The 7,898-nt window shown below is 42.7% G+C and overlaps 1 pseudogene; it reads right to left on the bottom strand.

Moving 5' to 3' along the window:
• Nucleotides 1–4,773: 4,773 nt before the first annotated feature.
• On the bottom strand, nt 4,774–4,871 carry LOC113924021 (annotated as a pseudogene).
• Nucleotides 4,872–7,898: the final 3,027 nt, after the last annotated feature.

The following is a 7,898-nucleotide window of genomic DNA, read 5'->3' as shown; positions in this document are numbered from 1 at the left end:
TGCTCACTTGCCTTATATTAAGGGTCCACAGACTATGCCCCGTGGGCCACATCTTGGCAGCTGCCTGTTTTTTAAAGTAAAGTTTTGTTTTACTGGACCATAACCATCCTCATTCATTTACATATTGGCTATGGCTATTTTCATGCTATGAGGACAGAAGTGAGTGATTTCACCCGAGACCTTTATAGCCTGCAAAGCCTAGGATATTTACTATCTGGTCCTTTACAGAAAATGTTCGCTGACTCCTGCCTTACACTGTTTCATTCCTGAGTTCTAAATATCATGGGTGGGTGAGGGAAATGTTGATGGGTTTCAGGTGGAATTAGCACTTAGGAGGAAACTTTTCCCTGCTATAATACAAACTTAATTTCTGAATAATAATCAAAATTAAAGACCCCTTGAGATTAAGGGAAATGGGCTGGCTGTCTTGGGTGGAAACCCTGGGGATCCCTCCTTCTAACAAACTGAGCTGCTTCAGGCATATACCAAAGCCACCTTAGAACTTTACTCTTTGGTAATAGTTACTTTTTCTTCCAGCGTTTCCACCTACACCCAATTTCTGCTTTCAGAAGCCCCAGTAAATTTTGGTTATCTTGCTTCAATTTGGCACAAGCCCTACTCCTACTTTTCTGGCTTCTAGGCACTATATGCACAGCGTACAGTTGTGGTGGGTGTGGGGAGGGCATGCACCAGCACATCCATCCTGGGAAAATGTGTTGTTGTCTGTGTTCCTGAAATACTCTGTGGTCACTTGGATCTCAAACCCATGTTGATATTGCAGATCTAATTGCAGGCACTTTGTATTAAAATTGCAGGCGGTTTTTCCACTAGGACTACAAGAAACATTTAATATTTTAAGCAGAGAAAGAACATCAAGATGTCACTAAAGGGAACTACAGAACATTTTTCTTTTTTAATTTGGAAGATGAAATATACAGTGAGTCTTTGAAGTTCCACCTGTCAAAATTTCAGATGTTACCTCTTCATGGTTTTATTGATTAAAAGTCAATTAGCGTTTCTCTATATAAGATTATATCATCTGTTAATCGTTTTACTTCTTCCTTTCTGATTTGGATTCCTTTTATTTATTTTTCTTGCCTAATTGCTCTGGCTAGGACTTCCAGTATTATGTTGAATAGAAGTGGCAAGAGTGGGCATTCATCCTGTATAATGACTAACATAACATAATAATAAAAATTAAAAAAAGAATGGGCATTCTTGCCTTATAGCCCATCTTTCAAATCTTATATTGGATCTTCTATCCAAAAGCTTTCAGTTTTTTACCATTGAGTATGATGTTAGCTGTGGGGTTGTCTTACATAGCCTTTTTTATGTTGAGATGTATTACTACTGTACCTATTTTGTTGAGTGTCATTTATCATGGTAGGGTGTTGAGTTTTGTCAAGTGTTTTCTTCCATATTGGGAAGCTCATTGTTTTTTAGCCTTCTTTCTGTTAGTGTGGTTTATCACACTGATTGTCTTGCATATAGCCTGCAAAGCCTAAAGTATTTGTCACTTCAGTAAAATTGCAGGGTACAAGATCAACATATAAACATCAGTTGTGTTTCTATACACGAGTAATGAACCACCCAAAAAGGAAATTAAGAGAATAATCCCACTTACAGTAGCATCACAAGGTTAAAAGAGGAATACACTTAGCCAAAGAGGTAAGACTTCTATCCTGAAAACTGCAAAATAATGCTGAGAACTACAAAAAATAATAAAATTAAAGGAAACACAAACAGAAAACATGTTTTCATGGACTGGAAGACTTCATATTGTGAGTGGTCTTTAGCACCTTGTTTCCCGAGGCTCCCATTGGGCTCTGCCTGGGGAGGCAAAGCCTGGGCGGCAGCATTCTTCCCTTGCTGCCATAGCAGCTCCAGTGTCAGGTTCAACCTGACCTGCTACAGAGGTGATGCTCAGGGGGGCGAGGGACACGATTTGCAAGTGAGAAAGTTAATGACCCCTGGGGGTAGCTTTAATAAGAACATTCGACAGAAGATGGCAGGGAGTCAGCCAATAAATTAGTCCCCTGTCTCCCTAGAGGATGTTCCAAGACAAAGGGAATCTATAGGTTCTCCAAAGATGTGCCAAATGACCAGCCATCAGGTGGGTTTTCTTAATTTTTTATACTTAGTGACAAGTTCATAAATTTTTATTATATCCTCTTTTACCTTTGTAAAAGTGTAAGGTTTCTTAGACAAAACTTAAGAATTGTGAAGAAAATGTTAACTGTAGTTAGTAATCCAGGATACAAATTTTAAATAATGGTGAGGAAGTTCAGGGTGAGAAGTGAGGTAAAGTAGAAACAATGAGCTACCAAAGGCAGAGCCAGGCTGCTTACCTCTGGGTCTCTTTTCTTTTTCTTTCTTTTTTTTTTTTTTTTTTTTAAGTTTCAGAGGTAGAATTTAGTGATTCATCAGTTGCATATAAACACCTAGGGCTCATTACATCAGGTGCCCTCCTTGATGCCCATTACCCCAACCCCTCACTCCCCTCCCCTCCCCTCCCCAACCCTCGGTTTGTTTCCTAGAGTTCAGCATATACCGCTGGATCTTCCCCCCGTCCCCCCAAAGATTTTATTTGACAGACATAGTGAGAGCAGGAACACAGCAGGGGGAGTGGGAGAGGAGAAGCAGGCTTCCTGCTGAGCAGGGAGCCTGATGCGGGGCTCCATCCCAGGACCCCGGCATCATGACCTGAGCCGAAGGCAGGTGCTTAATGACTGAGCCACCCAGGTGCCCTACCTCTGGGATCTTCTTAATCCAAGCCTGCAGTCTGTCCATTATAGCACAGCACAACCATGCTCCTACCTGTATTCTCTATAATGTGTGCACCACAATGTAGTATATAAAGCAGGAACAGCAAACTTTCTGCAAAGGGCCAGATGATAAATATTTTTGGCTGTTGCAACTATTCAGCTCTGCCACTGGAGTACAAAAGCAGCCATAGACTATTCATAAACATAGCTATGTTTAGGACCCACTACATTGTATGTAGGTCCCAGTGCACAGTGAAAACTTGGGGCTCCTTGTTTAAAAATTAAGAATTTCTTCAGCTCAGGTCATGATCCCAGGGTCCTGGGATAGAGACCCGCATCGGGCTCCCTGCTCGGCAGGAAGCCTGCTTCTCCCTCTCCCACTCCCCCTGCTTGTGTTCCCTCTCTTGCTGTATCTCTCTCTGTCAAATAAATAAATAAAATCTTTTAAAAAAATTAAGAATTTCAAAAAGTCAACAGCAGCATGTTAAAACAAATATGGGGCCCTTCTAAGTGTGGGGGCCCTCAGTGACTGCACAGGCTGCTTGCTCATGAGGCCAGCCTTGGCTGTATTTCAGAAATTCTTTACTGAAAGAGGTGAAGGGCTGAACTTGGCCCATGGGCCAGTTTGCTGACTTCAGCTATAAAGGATGACATCATAGCATGTATCTTTGCTTGACCCAAGAGGGTTCTGAGTGAGTGCATGATGTCGATTCACCATTCAGCCATCCTTGTGGAAACATTTAGGCTGAAAGTCCATATACTAGTGCTTGGTCTAGGATTGCCCCTTGGAGAGGGGTTGGCCTGGACCTAGAAGCTTACAGGCCAGTGGCAGTGGGTTCTGCCCTAAGCACATCTCCTGCTGCGCCTTCCTGGTTCTCTCTGGCAAGGCAGAAGAGGCCTTTTTGTTTCTGTCCTTTTTTACTCCAGGTAACTTTGTGTTGCGTCTCCCTGGAAGTGTCCTTGACTTCTGAAACACTTTCAAAGACCACCTTTGAAATAAACACACAGTGATCCTTTTAGAAGCCCGTCAGCCTTTGATTAGCTCTTGTTGACTTTCTAAGAACATGTCTTGTCACTTCTCTTGAGTTTTCAGGGAGGCCTTTGTAGTGTCTGAAATATATATTTTTTGTAGGTGTTTTGCGTCCTCAAATCAGAGCTAGTCTCCTGGCGAGTCCCAGGACTTGGCCTGCTGGCTTCCAATCACAGCCTGCTTTGTTCTCATGCTGGCCTAATGACTCAAGAGCCTCAGCCCTTTCAGGTGCTGATCTTTCTCCAGGTGGCTACAGAATAAAACAATCTCCTCCCCTCTACCCAAAAAACAAAAACAAAAACAACAAAACCTTCCATGGTGCCATTAGAAGGAATGCTACCTAGAGAAAGGATTTGGTCTGTGTTGTTAGAATGGACACCTGACTCTTCTTCCCGTTCCTTCTCCTTGGGATTTGCTTTTACATTTGAAGCAAGTAACAGATTCGTATGCTGTGAGAATGTGAAACAGAAATGTGTTCTGCAAGAAGCTCCAAATTTCCTTACAGCAAAGTACATAGCTGTAAGTAAAGAGCTCCTCTCTGGCCTGGAGTCCAGTCTGTGCCTGCCTGGGAGAATGACCTCTGAGCTTGTCTTTTCCCAGTTTGATTCTCTTAAAATACTATACAGGATACATGTAGACTGTTGTAGCTGCCATGTCCGCTGTGAGGGACTGTGTCTGGCCTAGGGGACCCGTGAGCTGGCATGCAGGGCCCAGGCCTCTGTGACCAGAAAGACTGGTGAGAAACTGAGGCTGCAGCTTCTGTGTCAAGGTGCCTCCCACGCACCTTTGGCCATTGTCCAGGGCAATGGTACCTGTGTCATGTAAGTGAGGTGTTAAGGTGGCTGCTGGTCTTTCCTAGGAGTTGAAGAGGAGTATCTGCTGCATTTCTTGTCCTGCGTCGTTTAATAAACTTAAGTCAGTTTAGCATTAGGTGAAAGCCTTTTAGGTCTCTTGAGCCTGATTGTCTGCTGAACCTATAACAATCACTGTGGTGGTAGACTTCGTCCGTCTTTAATTAGCAATAATCGCGCCTCGGATAAACCTCATTGGCTACGATACTGCCACTGCGCAAAGCTTTCGTCCGTCTTTAGATTCATCATTGGACAGTGGTTCAGAGTTTGGGAGTTGAGTCTGACGACTGGGTTCCAATCCTGGCTCTATCACTAACTTGCTGTATCCCTTTGTGGAGATTAATCTCTCTGGGCCTCAGTTTCCTCCTTTGTAAATTGAGGGTGGTGGTGAATATAATAGTAGTATCTGCCTCCTAGAGTGTGAAGATCAAATGGGTTAGTACGGGATGGATCATGGAGTAATGACTGGCACAGTTTGGGGCAGATAGGGATATTCAGTGAGTATTAGTTACTATGGTAACTAATAGCCTGTCTGTTATGAAATTTTTCATGTCAAGACTATCTCCATCATTGTCACACATAAATGAAAATTTGGCTCGGTATTGTAATCTTGGCTCATTCATTTGTTCTTAATGGAGAAAGACCCAATAATTCTAGAATATATTTTGGTGCTGACTTCTGCATCATAATTTTTTTAGAACTCAGTAAATCACTTTAATTTTCAATATTTATTCTTTTAAATTTCTTAGCCATTTTCTTCAATTATATCTTTCAATATGGACTCTATTCCAGTTGACCTATATGTTAATTGAATTAGTCAAGAATTCAAGTATTCCTCTTAATGTTTGTAATACTATTTTCTTTTTTCTCTCATAATTTGAGTTGCAGTACTAGTCCAACCTGATTTTCCATAGCCCTAACTCTCTTAATTGCTTCTAATTTTTATTCTTCTAGTTTTATGGTTAGGATACATTTCTTAGTTCTTAGTTACCTAATAATACATAAATATATATGACTTTTTTTTTTTATTTTGATTTTTGGTGGGAAATCCATTTCAGGTATTGGGCTTCCTTCAACATTTTTCCTGCTTTTTTTGATCACTGTTTCTAGATAAAATTTTGTGGTCATTGCTTTCATTTCTGTTTACTTGTATTGCTTTGTGGTTATTTTGCATATGATTGGAGAAAGTGGGGCATTAGAAGAAGTTCCGTTGTCTCTTCGCCATGGCCAGAGTGGGCTTCCTGAGTCTGATGGTACGGGTCCACCTATCTGGAAATATTATTAAAGATATTGGATGGGGATTCCTGGCAGAGAGTGCTTCTCCTGGATTTGGGGCTGGGAAAGACACCATCTGGAGGTGCTCCTACATGTGCTTTACTACTCAAACCTTTTCTGAGAAGCAGATTGACTTCCGTCAAGCTGAGTGGGAGAAAATCCACTTCTACCCCACCCCAGCCACGCAGGCTCTTGCAGAGGGAACCAGAGGTAGACCATCAGGCTGGATTGGGTGCATCTCATTCATGCGTGGGATTGTAACCTGGGGATCAGGTTATGGGCATGATTAACGCCTGTGGCCATGAACCTGGTTTGCCTCCCTGTTGAGGCGGAAACACTGTAGCACAGCTGCCTGGGTCTGACTGGGAATCCAGGGAATAAAACCAATATCTGAGCAAACACTCAGCAAGAGCTCAAAGAAATAGCTCTGGATTCCAGGGGGAATGTGCAGAGCCGTGACAAGGCACATTTGCAAGTCAATCTGTGAGCTGGGTTAGAGATGTTATTACATTTATACCCCCTAGACACTGTGGATATGGAAGAGGTAAATTTCTCCTGGCTGCTGGTTGGTAGGCCTGGTGTTGCTGCAGTGGACAGCTTCTTGCTCTCTCAGGCTTTAATTTGGATAAGACTGGGCTGAGAGCGGAGAGACAGGACTCACTCAGGATTACTCACAGGGTTGAGACAGGTGTCATTTGTCTGCATTTGTAGGCCCCCATCACGAGGGGAGCAGGCCAGAGTGGGCTGTGCTCTGTATTTTTTGCCTTCCTATCTGCAAAGCCCATGGGAAGAATAGCTATTTTACATCTATAGGTCACTGCAGGGAAACTTGTTCATCTTAGGGGTGAATAGCAGGCTGAATAAGTAGGCTCTCCAACCCTGTCTTCCAGGAGGAGTGGGATCATCCATGTCTTCCGTCTTTGTGTCATGGGAAATCGGAGATCTGACATGATGGAAAGTCAGCACAACTGTATTGTCTGAGTGCTTGTTTAGTCAGGCACAGAGCTGGCTGCTAAGATAATACAAGTCAGGGTAGAAGGCAGCATGTGGGGGTAAGTGGGCGGCAGCAGGAATGGCCTGGGGAGCTTGGTGGACATCAGGGCCTAGCTTATCTTTGAGAAAGAGGGCTAAGTGGACTCAAGGTTGTCCGGAAAAGGATGTGCACACCCTTCAGGGTCCACCTAGAGAAGCAGGGAGGAAATGGGACTAATGCGGCCAGCTCCTGGTGCAGAGGGACTCCTGGGGGCAGGTGGGCTTGGGAGATAGAAATGAGAAGAGCAGCAGTGAGGATGGGAATCAACCTAAACTAAATCCTTAGGAGACATTCACCTGGACCCTTCTTGTCCCCTCTCAGTATGAGCTGATGGTTGCAAAGATGGTCATCAAGGCCATCATCATGACAACGTGTCATAACACCCTATTTCCTCTGATAGACATGTTTCTGCATATGTGGCAAATAGGATTTGAGGTATAGAGTTAGGATTTTAGGTATAAGAGAGTAAAACCGTTTTGTCCTCCATAGAGATAGCTCTGTTTCAGGGGAAGTGTATCAGAAACCTCTAGCAGCAGAACAGCAATGATTATATCATAATAAAAGCTAACACAGTTGACCCTTGATCAACATGGAATTGAACTGCACAAGTCCACTTATGTATGGATTTTTTTTCAATAAATATAGCATTGTTAATGTATTTTCTCTTATGATTTTCTTTAGCTTACTTTAAGAATTCAGTATATAATACCTAGAACATATAAAACGTGTTAATCAACCGTAATTGGTAAGGCTTCTGGTCAACAGTAGGCTATTAGTAGTTAGGATTTGGGGAAGTCAAAAGTTCTACATGGATTTTCAGCTGCATGGGATTCAGCACCCCTAACTCCTGCATTATTTAAGGTTCAACTGTATATGGTTCTTCCTATGGGACATGTGCTCTTCTAAGCACTTTTAATTCCAGTAATTTTCACAACTACATGTCC

The sequence above is a fragment of the Zalophus californianus genome, chromosome 15, assembly GCF_009762305.2.
Source record: "Zalophus californianus isolate mZalCal1 chromosome 15, mZalCal1.pri.v2, whole genome shotgun sequence".
Classification (NCBI taxonomy): Eukaryota; Metazoa; Chordata; class Mammalia; order Carnivora; family Otariidae; genus Zalophus; species Zalophus californianus.
Note: the sequence above shows the minus strand (reverse complement) of the source record. Positions and strands in the feature narration are given on the sequence as shown.